Source organism: Heterodontus francisci, chromosome 23 (assembly GCF_036365525.1).
Source record: "Heterodontus francisci isolate sHetFra1 chromosome 23, sHetFra1.hap1, whole genome shotgun sequence".
Lineage (NCBI taxonomy): Eukaryota > Metazoa > Chordata > Chondrichthyes > Heterodontiformes > Heterodontidae > Heterodontus > Heterodontus francisci.
In genome coordinates this window covers 17,987,477-18,001,916 of record NC_090393.1, presented here as the reverse complement: position 1 = coordinate 18,001,916, position 14,440 = coordinate 17,987,477, and positions in this window count along the sequence as shown.

Below are 14,440 nucleotides of genomic sequence, written 5' to 3'. Positions count from 1 at the left end.
GTGAGCAATAGGCGCCAAACAAGTGCTTCCCGGCGTCAGTTGTGACAGAGCAGAAAATTGTCCAAATCCCACGCTGAGTTGGGCAGCAGGTCAGTCATGGGCAGCAAGTCACGGCTGGGATCTTGTCCCTTTTAAAGACCACTGGTTAGGTTGCTCTCTATTCATTCACTACACATTCACTAACGCCTCTACCATTCAGAGTTCACTTGCCAACCAATCAGCACTCTCTTGTCATGCAGTATAAGTTGTTGTTTTCCCTTATATTGGTTATTCTTGTGAACGTCCTGATGAGTGCAAGATGAAAAGCTTCGACAACATGTCTCTATTTTCAGCAATACTCAAATCACATTCAATACTATTCTGTTTCCAACTAATGTAAACATTATTTTTTAAAAGTTCTGTGATAAGGCAGACTACTATCTAACAAAGATGTTGAATATTCATTTTGCAATGCACTGTCCCATCCATATTGCCAATATTATGTCTGAAGAATGTGGTAATAACTAGCTGCTTTTATTTCCTGAACTTCTCAAGAGCAATTAGGGATGGGTAACAAATGCTGGCCTCGCCAGTGACGCCCACATCCCATGAAATGGATAAAAAAAACTTCTAGAATATTCCATCTGAGAATAAGAAAAGCAATACAAGAGAGACCTTAGAGTTTAATTGCTACAATGTTCTTACTCCTATCAGGTGGTCATGAAGTGTTCTGTTACATATATGCAAGTATCATATCTATCACTTTCTTCACCTGGGTTTAGTAAGGCCAACTATCACTCTCCTAACTCACAAAGGTAAGTATGGGTGAGAAAGACCATTCAACTTACCTAATTCATCCTTCCATATGTGATGTCCTTGGGCCTTGAGTGAGGTTTACCGAATTTGGTGTGGGATACAAAGCAAAGATCGAGAGACAAAGACTGCAGCAGCTGAACATAAAGGCTTCTCCTTTTATTCTGTTTTAGTTTCACTTTCTCTTTGCTAGCATGTGCATTCTACAGTAGCCTCTAGAGTACACAATGTACAATGTAATTGCAATTTCAAAACACTACATCAAAGATCCCCCACCACAACATCAAAGTGTTTCACAAATAACTCCAGAGTTTTTGCCTGCACTACCCTTTACTCATTACACCAAATTGGTCCATATGGCAAATTAGAGTAAAATGTGAAGACAATTTGGAAGTAAGAATAGGGAAATGAAATACATCTTAACTGGTGAGATGTTTTATGGGATGGAGGAGCAAGGGAATCTTGTTGGTCAGACACATACAAACATACGAACTAGGAGCAGGAGTAGGCCACACGGCCCTTGAAGCCTGCTCCGCCATTCAATAAGTTCATGGCTGAACTGATTACTCCACATTTCCACCTACCCCCGATAACATTCCACCCACTTGCTTATCAAGAATCTATCTACCTCTGCCTTAAAAATATTCTAAGACTCTGCTTCCACCACCTTTTGAGGAAGAGAATTCCAAAGACTCACGACCCTCTGAGAGAAAAAATTTCTCCTCATCTCTGTCTTAAATGGGCAACCCCTTATTTTTAAACAGTGACCCCTAGTTCTAGATTCTCCCACAAGGGGAAACATCCTTTCCACATCCACCCTGTCAAAACCCCTCAGGATCTTATATGTTTCAATCAAGTCACCTCTTACTTTTCTAAATTCCAGCAGATGCAAGCCTAGCCTGTCCAATCTTTCCTTGTAAGACAGCCCGCCCATTCCAGGTATTAGTCTAGTAAATCTTCTCTGTAGTGCCTCCAGTGCATTTACAACATTCCTTAATTAAGGAGAACAGTACTGTACACAGTATTCCAGATGTGGTCTCACCAATGCCCTGTATAGCTGAAGCATAATCTCCCTACTTTTGTCTTCAATTCCCCTCGCAATAAACGATAACATTCTATTAGCTTTCCGAATTAAGTACTGTACCTGCATACTAAACTTTTGCGATTCATGCATTAGGTCACCCAGATCCCTCTGCATCTCAGCTTTGCAAACTCTCACCATTTAGATAATATGCTTCTTTTTTATTCTTCCTGCCAAAATGGACAATTTCACATTTTCCCACATTATACTCCATTTGCCAGGTCTTTGCCCACTCACTTAACCTATCTATATCCCTTTGTAGCCCTCTTATGTCCTCTTCACAAGTTACTTTCCTACCTATCTTTGTGTCATCAGCAAATCTAGCAACCATACCTTCGGTCCCTTCATCTAAGTCATTTAAATAAATTGTAAAAAGTTGAGGTCCCAGCACAGATTCCTGTGGCACACCACTCATTGCATCTTACCAACCAGAAAATGGCCCATTTATGCCTACTCTCTGTTTCCTGTTAGCTAACCAATCTTCTATCCATGCCAATACATTACACCCTACACCATGAGCTTTTATTTTCTGTAATAACCTTTGATGTGGCACCTTATCAAACACCTTCTGGAAATCTAAGTACAATACATCTACCGGTTCCCCTTTAACCACAGCACATGAAACTCCTTAGAAGAACTCCAATAAATTGGTTAAACATGATTTCCCTTTCACAAATTCATGTTGACTCTGCCTGACTACTTTGAATTTTTCAAAATGCCCTGCTATAACATCTTTAATAATAGTTTCTAACATTCTCCCTAAGACAGATGTTAAGCTAACTGGCCTGTAGATTCCTGCTTTCTGTCTCCATCCCTTTTTGAATAAAAGAGTTACATTTGCTACTTTCCAATCTAACGGAACCTTCCCTGAATCGAGGGAATTTTGGAAAATTAAAACTAACGCATCAACTATCTTACTAGCCATTTCTTTTAAGACCCTAGGATGAAGTCCATCAGGACCCGGGGACTTGTCAGCCCACAGCTCCAACAATTTGTTCGGTACCACTTCCCTGGTTGTAATTTTCTTGAGTTCCTCCCTCCCATCCATTTCCTGACTTACAGCTATTACTGGGATGTTACTTGTATCCTCAATAGTGAAGACTAATGCAAAATATCTGTTCAAATCATCTGCCATCTCCTTATTATCTATTATTAATTCCCCAGACTCACTTTTTATAGGACCAATGCTCACTTTGTTAACTCTTTTCTTTTTTAAATATCTATAGAAACTCTCACTATCTGTCTTTATATTTCTAACTAGCTTTCTCTCGTACTCTAAGTTTACCTTCCTTGTTAATCTTTTAGTCATTCTTTGCTGATTTTTTATATTCTGTCCAATTTTCTGACCTGCCTCCCATATTTGCGCAAATATATGCTTTTTCTTTAAGTTTAATACTATCTTTAACTGTTTTAGTTAACAACAGATGGCGGGTCCCACCCTTGGAATTTTTCTTTCTCCTTGGAATGTCTCTATTCTGTGTATTCTGAAATATCCCCTTAAATGTCTGCCACTGCATTTCTATTGACCTATCCTTTACCCTGCTTTGCCTGTTCACTTTAGCTAGCTCCGTTGTCATGCCCTCATAATTGCCCTTATTTAAGTTTAAAATACTCTTCGCTCCCTCAAACTGAATGTAAAATTCATCATATTATGATCGCTGCTACCTAGGGGCACCTTAACTATGAGGTCATTAATTAATCCTATCTTATTGCACAATACCAGGTCTAGTATAGCCTGCTCTCTGGTTTAGAGGCCTGCTCAGGTCGGGCAAAAAGAACCCAGACCGAGCCACAGCAGACCCGAACCCGACCCGGCCCAAGTCCCTCAGATTTTGCCCTGAGCCCGACCCGCCCCGAACCCGCCCCAACTCCACCCGACCCGAGCCCAACCCGACCATCTGTTTACTTACCTACCTGACACCGAACCTGCAAGAAACTGCAGCGCATGCGTGATGATGTCATAGTGATGTCACTCGCTCACTGCGCAGACTTAGTTTCGTCCCGGACTCCCAGCTCAGGAAAGTTTTTTAATTTCAATACTTACCAGCAGAGCACTTACCATGTGTGTCCAGCCCGACCCAACCCGACTCGACCTGACCTTACCCGAGCCCAAAAGCCGTACCCTGAAGATGGGCCCGACCCAACCCGAACCCGACACAGGTCGTCGGGTTCAGGTCGGGTAGCAGGCCTCTACTCTGGTTGGCTCCAGAACATATTGTTCCAAGAAATTATCCCCAAAACATTCTATGTACTCCTCATCTAGGCTACCTCTGCCCATCTGATTTTTCCGGTCTATATGTAGGTTAAAATCCCCCATAATTATCACTGTACCTTTCTGACAAGCTGCCATTATTTCTTCCTTAATACCCCGTCCCACAATGTGGTTAATGTTAGGTGGCCTGTACACCACTGTCACAAGTGACTTCTTGCCTTTATAATTTCTCACCTCTACCCAAACTGCTTCGACATCCTGGTCTCCTGAACTTAGGTCATCCCTCTCTATTGCGCTAGTCCATCATTAATTAACAGAGTTACCCCTCCACCTTTTCCTAGCTTCCTGTCCTTCCTAAATGCCATGTACCCTTCAATATTCAGGTCTCAATGTATGTCGTCCTGCAGCCATGTCACTGTAATGGCTATCAAATCGTACTTATTTATTTCTATTTGTGCTCTCAGTTCATCTATTTTGTTTCAAATGCTATGTGCATTCAGATACGGAGCCTTTAGTTTTTCCCTTTTATTATTTTTGTAACCTCTAGCCTTATCTGTTGATTTACTCTTAGATTTGTACGCTCTGCCCCTTCCTGTCACAGTCTGTTTATCATTTCCCAAAGTAATACCTTTTTCTCTTGCCTTGTCTCTACTCCTTGATTTACCATATCTTCCCAAATTTGATCCTTGTCCCCACTATTCAGCTTAAAACACTCTCTAGTTCCCTAGTTATGTGGCTCACTAGAACCCCGGTGCCAGCATGGTTCAGGTGTAGAGCATCCCAACGTTACAGCCACCACATTCCCAGTACTGGTGCCAGGGCCCCATGAACCAGAACCCACTTCAACCACACTAATCTTTAAAATTTAAAATGTATGGAAGGTCCCAGGTTTGGTTTCTGGCCTGTGTTATTTGTTCTCAGACACAGCAGCAGTGGCAGGTTCTACATTTGATAACATTTACAAAATAAGTGGTGTAGCACAAGGAGGGTGAATATCACTACAAAATGTATACTTTTTGAGCAGTAGCTGTATACAGTGAGCTGATAGGATCCTTGAGTCTCTGAATATGTGTATATCGATAGTAATGTATCGGAACAGTTTTATAAATATAAAAAGAAATTAATTGTATTACTTCTAACTATAGCAAAATATAAATAATTGAGGGCCAGGTCTGAGTTGTCCTTGGAATGATACGTCTGCACCCTGTGGTTATGGCTGATCATTGCATTGTTTATGAACTATCTTATCTGTGTCGCAAGATAAAACCAAATACAGGCTGTGGCTCACCACAGAGTCAGGAGTTGCCTGGTCCCGACCTCCTGCCTCTAGCTTAAACCCAACCAAAGTCGCCAATGGTAAAAGTGTTATAGACAAAATCTCACCGTCAGTATCCCTGACAGTAAAATGCCTTCATGGAAAGAAGTGCTGGCATTTCCCCTGAAGGGTCATTGGGTAAATGCATCACTTGCTGTCGCACTGACAATTACAAATCAGGAAGGTCCCAGCTTTAGTGCTTGATCTATGCTGGAGTTAACTGTTCCCAAAAGTATGTCTCGTTGTGTAAATTCAGACAAGTACAGGAAACACTTAATTGAGGACTTCAGATAGTTTATATGTAGAATAATAGATTCTCAGGAGTGAGTTATAAATGTTTGAATAAGCCAACAACGACTACACTTCAAAAGTAACTCATTGGCTGTGAAGCACAGTGGGACAATTTAAGAATGTGAAAGACAAAATATTAAGCAAGTTCTTTCTCTTTTTTAAGTCCTGGGATGTTTGATGTTTGAGCTATAAATATATTTACTTTCTTCCCTCTCCAAATCACCATTGCATTAAATGAACTGTGTCAGGAATTCAATGTGTCTCAGAATAGACTTCCTTATGTTATGTCTTAGGCTATGTACTCTGTATTGTCTTATGCCCTCTGTATAGTACCATATACTCCATATTGTGACACATACTCTCTAATGTGCAATCTTCTTTGTATTGTTCCATGTACTTTGTAATTATTCCATATGCTTTGTATTGTAATATGTACTCTGCATTGTACCATGCATTCTGCCTTGTACCCTATATTTTATATGATTCAGTATTAAGGATGTTGTGGATAAATGCGCTTCATGCTTAATGCTAAAACAGAAGATCTGGTTTATGGTGCTGTGTTAGGAGATCTCAGCAAATGAGTAGTTAGAATATACGATTGGCTTCAGCACCTTTGGTTGGGGGTGGGGGGCAGGGGTTATCAACTGGGGATCATTCTTCATTATGCAAATGTTATTTAAGAAGGGAGAAAGAGAGGAAAAACCAGTAACTACAAAGCAGTCAATCTATTGTCGGTTGTGGGCAAGTTACTGGAATCTGGCATTAGGGACAGAATGACTGAACCATTGGACAAGTATCAATTGAACAACAAGAACCAGCATAGATTTGTGAAGGGTAGGTCATGTCTGACTAATCTAGTTGAATTTTTTAAGGAGGTAATTCACATGGTGGATAAGAGAGTGTCCCTGGCTGTTATTGATAAGGATTTCCAGAAAAGATTTGGTCAAGTTACAGACGAAAGATTATTAGCAAAAATGAAATAGCATGGAAATGAAGGAATCTTCGTGACGTGGGTTGGAAATTGGTTGGGATCCAGAGAGCATGGAGAATTGGAAGGTTTTCTGATTGGTGGCATGTGACAGGTGGTGTTCCCCAGAGATCTTTACTGGGGTCTAGGCTTTCACCATATCTATAAATGACGTGGATGAAGGAATAGAGAGTTGGTATTTGAGTTTGTAGATGGCACTAAGGAGGCACAGTAAAGTGTGCAAATTAGAGCAGGAAGCTACAAAGGAACATGGATTAAGTGAGTGGGAAAAACTATGACAAATGGAGTTCAGTGTGGGGCAATGTGGGATCATCCACTTTGGATCCAAGGAAGACAAATTGGAGTATTTTCTTAATGGTGAGAATCTAGGAACTGTGAAGAAGCAAAGAGATTAAGTTACAGTCAGTATTGAGCTTATTTGATTTGAAAACAATAGTCTTATTGTGGCAAATAATGAATGAGACCTTGGCCTGCAGCAAGCTGCAAATACACATGGAAAAGTAGCTTTGCCAGGTCACAGTGATCTTGCATCCATTAAGCCTATAGTTCCTCACTTTCCATCAACTTGTTTCAGTGTTATCTACAGGATCATTTCTAGCTCTGCCAATAGCCTAGTGCAGTCCTAAGCCATTCAGACCCACAGGATCCCAGGCTTGATCCCTGGTCTGTGCTGAGTTAACTTATGTCAGTGGAGGTGGGACAATAATTGGTCCCTGTGTCTGAACATCAGCCAGATTCCCTACACCTAAGTATCTGCTGCCAGAAAGTGTACCTGTGAGGATGCCAGAGAAGGGCAGGATCCAACCTGTCTAGGATGCCCTCCATTGCCGACTAGCCTGTTGACACTCACTTTCTTAGCTTACTACATGAAGGTTGACCACTTCAGTGAGAGGGCAGAGACCTGCAGATGCCCATGAGATTGTTTCCCAGAAAAGTCAACACCTTCATCGAGGAGGGACTTGGAGGAAGAAAATTGTTTCCCACAGACCTGACACTTGTTCTCACTGGCTTTCTGCTGGTAATGGTTTCTTTGGTATTTACTAATAGTGATGAATTCTGGAACTTTGTGAACAAAGTAAACCAACCAGCTGATGTAGTGTGATATCAGGAATGGGTATACATTGTGGCACAGAATGGGGCATCTGAAGACATTGACAGTAGCTTTTCCACTTGGCGGATTTACAATCAATGGAATGTTTTTGAAATGGAGTCAATGCTGTCATGTAGCAGCCAATTTACTCACACTAACGTCCAACAAACACCAATTGTCCAGATTGACCTGTTTTTATTGTTGTTGGTTAAGTGAGGAACACTGACCAGGAACGACTCCCTGCTCTTCTTCAAATACTGCCAAGAGATCTTTCAGATGGACAATCACTCAGTTTAATGTCTCCTCCAAAGCTTACAGTACTTCCTCAATGCTGAATTGAGGTGCCAGCCTAAATAATAGACTCAAGTCTGTAATGGAGCTTAGGCCTATAACCTTCTGATTCAGAGGCAAGCTTGGGCCTGATTTTAACTATGTGCAAATGGGTGGGTTTTGAATGGGTTAAAATCAGCCCAAGAGTGCTGCCAACTGAGCTAGTGTGGTAATAAAATTATCTTGCATGAACATCTTTGGCAGTGACTGTATCTGCTTTCAGGATGGCGTCTTTTTCAAAACAGCTTATTTTTAAGCTGTGGGATTCAGTATAGACATGAAACCCATAAACTATGGACAAAAATACCCCATCTTTGTCGCAGTGCTTTACAAGAGAGTGTGGGTTACAATACTGAGGAATTGGGAGTGGTTGGGGGAGGTGACCAATGCCAAGATTGAAGAAGTAGGTTTTGAGGGCAAAGAGCAATATAGCAAAGCAGAGGGGTTTTTGGAAAAAATTCTAGAGAACTGGACCATGGTGATTGATGGCTCTGCCACCTACAGTAGAATGGATTGGCGGGGTGGGAGACGGCAGTGCAGAGGGAGGGAGGAGGCATACACAGTAGTCCAGATTCAGAGGAAGTAAGCTGGAGAAGAGTGAAAAAAAGGGTGGAGAAAAATGCAGACCCATGGGCATGAGGAGGGCAGAGGAGAGGAATGAGGGGCAGGAAGGCAATGAAGGCCATACCCTGAGCATTGATTGTACCGCCGAAGAAGCTACCTGAACATGTCAGAGAATCAGGAGACTGCATATATTCCAGCAGATGGTCACTGAAATTTGTACCCTTGTTGAGGAGGACCTCAGACCTTGCAGCACTGCTCACCATGTCCTGCCAGTAGCTATTAAAGTCAATGTGGCCTTGAACGTGGCTCATTCCAAGGATCAGCAGCGGACCTCGGTGGCATCTCACAAGCTGTAGCACACCATTGCTTCTCGCAGATCACTGATGCTCTCTTTGTGAGAGTTGGGCAGTACATAATTTAAAACAGGTCTCGCAGGCACAAAGGCCAATGGGATTCACCTCCATCTCTGGATTCCCACAGGTGCAGGGCATCATCGATTGCACCATGCGGCCAGTGAGCTTCATCGACAGGAAGGGCTTCCACTCCTTCAAAATTTGTCTGATTTGCGACCAAAACAAGAGCTTTATGCATGTGTGATCTTGCTATCCTGGCAGCTGCCATGACACCTTCATTCTCTGGCAATCCAGGGTGTCGCAACTCTTCATGTCACCACCAAAACACTATGGATGGATTCTAGGGGGACAAGGGATATCTGTTGAAGAGATGGCTACTCCCCCTTTTCATGACCCCAAGACAGAGACACAGAGGCACTACAACCGAAGCCATCTGCTCACAAGGACCACCGTTGAGCAGGCTACCGGGCTTCTGAAGATGCGTTTATAGTGCCTTGACTGGTCAGGTGGTGCCCTGCAGTACACCCCTCACCCCTGCAAGGGTGTCGCGCATTGTGGAAGTCTGTTGCACTCTTCATAACATGGCCCTCTAGAGAGAAGTGAACCTTGAAGAGGGTGAGGCACAGCTTACCGGAGGAGGAGGAGAAGGAAGAGATAGATTCAGAGCAGAACGGTGCCCATGCTGTGCAGGGAGATGGCAGGAGCTGGCTCAGGAGTCAAAGCACTAATCGGGATGGCGTGAATGCCAGGGAACATCTGATCCAGGCACGTTTCACCTCAGCGCTTCTCACCCAGCAGGACTGCATGTTCTGGAACTTATTGATCTGCCTGTGAGAACATTTCCATTGAAGACACAATCTTGAATAGATCCACTCTTACCACCAATGCATGATGCTCATCTATCCAGCGGTCTCACTATCCCCATGCAAAGGCCATTGCTTTCCTTCACCACTTCTCCCTCTTCTCCATTCTTGCCATGAAAGAATGAAAGCTCACACATATCGGGTATTTGTCAATATTTACAGTGTTAGCAAAAAGTTACAAAGTGCACATTTACAAGTGAAATAAACCACAATAATAAACTCAGTGCTCTGACTGACACAGTGGCTTCCACTCTTGGCCACTTTTACTTATAGCCTCGGATGAGGTAGTGGCAGTCTGCTCGCTTGTGCCTGCTTGCGGCTGAGATGCCCGTGGTGATCATTCCTCATCGTGGAAGTGCCAGTGAGGCACCTTCAGAGGCTGCTGCACCGTCATCAATGCAGGGGCAGCCTCCATCACTGGGCCCTGCTGCATTGGTCCCTGAGTCAAAGGGGCCAAGGAGGCCGATGATGTTGTTGACGTCCGTGAGGGATGGCATCTTCATCCTCTTCAGTGACTGCTTCACCTGGCGCTCTGGATCGCTGGAGAGAACCACCAGCTGGGGCACAACTGGCATCCACTCCATGCCTCTTTGCGCTATCAGCACCACTGACTGCTCCATGCTACAGACTGTTGCATGCATTCTGTGCATGTCAGTGTGTAGCTCCTGCATCCACTCTGAATGCTGCTGCATATGGCTCTCCATGAGGTTGGCCACTCTCTCAATGGAGGAGCTCATGCGCTCAAAGCACTGAGCCATGGTGATGCACATGAGCTGAAAGGGCTCCTCCATTCTCAGCCCAGGATCCTGCACAGCCTCAGGGAACTCTGACATGTGGGAGCACATCTCACACTGCTGGTCAAAGTAGAGCCTCCTTGCTTGTGACTCCTGAGGACCTGTATCTGCGTCCAGCTAAGAATGTGTGTGTAATGTCTGATGCAACATAAATGAGATGCGTGGAGTCCAGTTATGCTGAAAATCTCTAACAGGTTTATTAACAGCTAAACAAGTATATGCAGTACAAAGCAAACTATTTACAGAACCTTCCTCTAGGAGTCAGGAGGGCTAAAAGGGGTCATGAAAAGTCATTGGCAAACAGGATTAAGGATAATCCCAAGACTTTTTATACATATATAAAGAGAAAGAGGGTAACTAGGGAAAGGGGTGGCCCGCTCAAGGACAGAGAAGGGAATCCATGTGTGGAGCCAGAGGAAATGGGTGAGGTACTAAATGAGTACTTTGCATCAATATTCACCAAAGAGAAGGACTTGGTGGATGATGAGCCGAGGGAAGGGAGTGTAGATAGTCTCAGTCATCTCATTATCAAAAAGGAGGAGGTGTTGGGTGTCTTGCAAAGCATTAAGGTAGATAAGTCCCCAGGGCCTGATGGGATCTACCCCAGAATACTAAGGGAGGCAAGGGAAGAAATTGCTGGGGCCTTGACAGAAATCTTTGCATCCTCATTGGCTACAAGTGAGGTCCCAGAGGACTGGAGAATAGCCAATGTTGTTCCTTTGTTTAGGAAGGGTAGCAAGGATAATCCAGGAAATTATAGGCCGGTGAGCCTTACGTCAGTGGTAGGAAAATTATTAGAGAGGATTCTTCGGGACAGGATTTACTCCCATTTGGAAACAAATGAACATATTAGCGAGAGGCAGCATGGTTTTGTGAAGGGGAGGTCGTGTCTCACTAATTTGATTGAGTTTTTTGAGGAAGTGACAAAGATGATTGATGAAGGAAGGGCAGTGGATGTTATATATATGGACTTCAGTAAAGCCTTTGACAAGGTCCCTCATGGCAGACTGGTACAAAAAGTGAAGTCACACAGGATCAGAGGTGAGCTGGCAAGATGGATACAGACTGGCTCGGTCATAGAAGACAGAGGGTAGCAGTGGAAGGGTGCTTTTCTGAATGGAGGGATGTGACTAGTGGTGCTCCGCAGGGATCAATGCTGGGACCTTTGCTGTTTGTAGTATATATAAATGATTTGGAGGAAAATGTAACTGGTCTGATTAGTAAGTTTGCGGACGACACAAAGGTTGGTGGAGTTGCGGATAGTGATGAGGATTGTCAGAGGATACAGCAGGATATATATCGGTTGGAGACTTGGGCGGAGAAATGGCAGATGGAGTTTAATCTGGACAAATGTGAGGTAATGCATTTTGGAAGATCTAATGCAGGTGGGAAGTATACAGTAAATGGCAGAACCCTTAGGAGTATTGACAGGCAGAGAGATCTGGGCGTACAAGTCCACAGGTCACTAAAAGTGGCAACGCAGGTGGATAAGGTAGTCAAGAAGGCATACGGTATGCTTGCCTTCATCAGTCGGGGCATAGAGTATAAAAATTGGCAAGTCATGCTGCAGCTGTACAGAACTTTAGTTAGGCCACACTTCGAATATTGCATGCAATTCTGGTCGCCACACTACCAGAAGGACGTGGAGGCTTTGGAGAGGGTACAGAAGAGGTTTACCAGGATGTTGTCTGGTCTGGAGGGCATTAGCTATGAGGAGAGGTTGGATAAACTCGGATTGTTTTCACTGGAAGGACGGAGATGGAGGGGTGACATGATAGAGGTTTACAAAGTTATGAGCGGCATGGACAGAGTGGATAGTCAGAAGCTTTTTCCAAGGGTGGAAGAGTCAGTTACTAGGGGACATAGGTTTAAGGTGAGAGGGGCAAAGTTTAGAGGGGATGTGCGAGGCAAGTTCTTTACACAGAGAGTGGTGAGTGCCTGGAACTTGCTGCCGGGGGAGGTGGTGGAAGCAGGTACGATAGCGACGTTTAAGAGACATCTTGACAAATACATGAATAGGATGGGAATCGAGGGATACAGTCCCCGGAAGTGCAGAAGGTTTTAGTTTAGGCAGGCATCAAGATCGGTGCAGGCTTGGAGGGCCGAATGGCCTGTTCCTGTGCTGTACTGTTCTTTGTTCTTTGTGCTACAATTGCAGTGACGCTGGCTTGTGGTCTCATGACTACATCCTGGTACTAAGCTCATTAGCATATTGAAATATTAAAGTAACATCACTCTTAAGGCAATCATACAACAGCTGTGTCTGTCGTCCGTCCTCCGAGGGGGACTGCCCACAGCTGCCTCTGCCTCTTTCACTTCCTCCTGCTCAGTAGTGCCGTGCTCTTCACCCAGTGCCACCCTTTCTAACCACATGCAAGCACCCAGCAACCTGAATGTATCTGCACTGGTGGAGGGCACGCTTGTAGAACGTAACAGTGCTGGCTCTGCTGTTTCAGATGCTTAAGAGGCCACCGGTGATGAAGCTGTACTTCTGCGTTCCCCCTCCACGACTGGCCCTGTGGGAGACATGAGAAGGAGATCATGAAAACTCGCCTGTGACAGCAAAAGCCTCTGCAATTCTTCATCTACAATCTCAATATCTGTTCATCCGCTGCTCCAAGTATTCCCGTCTCTCCATTGCCCACTTGGTCATGCGGAGTCACCCTGGTGATTTCCATTGCTGCCTCCTCTGTGTCAGTGAAGGTGGCAAGCTGGGCACTCCTCCTCCTCCTGTGCGAGCCCTCTCCTGCGAATTATGTGCCCTCTTCTCCTGCAGTGATAAGAGATAAAGAGATGAGTCTCAGCTGGCCTTTCTAACTAATGCCAGCAGCTTATTTACATAAGAAGCTGCATGCATCAGTGCTGCCAAGCTCTCAACAGCGCTAGAACTCTGGGCATTGCTGAGGAGTCACTGATTACTCTGGGCACACATTTCTCCCAAGTTCAGAAGCGCCATGAGCCCTTAGGCTGCTCAGCTGGTGGGTCTGTTGGAGGTTGTAGACCTGGAGGCCTGTCTTCTGAATCTTGCCTTACACTCACCTTGCCAGAGCGAAAAAGGTCATTCAACCTTATGCGGCACCACACCCAGTTCCTCTGGAGGACAGTTCAGCTGCTCACTACTTTTGTGACCTCCAGCCAATCCTGCTTTGTTGGGCTGGGTGGCCTTCTCCTGCCACTCTCTGGAAACAAGACCTTCCGTCTCTCTCTCTCACAGCCTCTAGTAACACAAGAAGGGCTGCATCTGTGAAGCGAGGGGCAGCCCTGCCCTGGGTGCCTGGCCTCTGCCTCTCCTCCTGGTCAGCTGGAGCTTGCATGTTGAATCAAATTGGCTGCCACAGTAATGGCTGCTGTGATGCCTTTAAATCAGGCCTGCACTTTGCAAGTCCCACCTCCATCCAGCATTTGTCTCTGCCAATTGGCTGCCAAACTCACTCTCCAGCTAATTAGTAGCAGACATTGGGGAAAAATGTGGGTTGTGGCTGCTTCGTTCCCCCCGCCCCCAGTACAGGGTCATGGGGACCCAGAAATGATTCCAACATCGGGTTCTCGACCCCAGAGTGTCAGTTGGCAAGCAAGGGGCAATAACTGAGCAGGACTTGGCGTGAGATGATGTGTAAGATATGGCATTTTGGGCAAGTTGAAGAAAACTGGGGTGGAGAATGGAGCATGTAAGTGACAGAGGTATGGATGAGGGTTTCAGTAGTGCTGGGGTGAGATAGAGGTGCAGGCAGGCAACATTGCAAGGGTGGACATAGATGGCCTTGGTG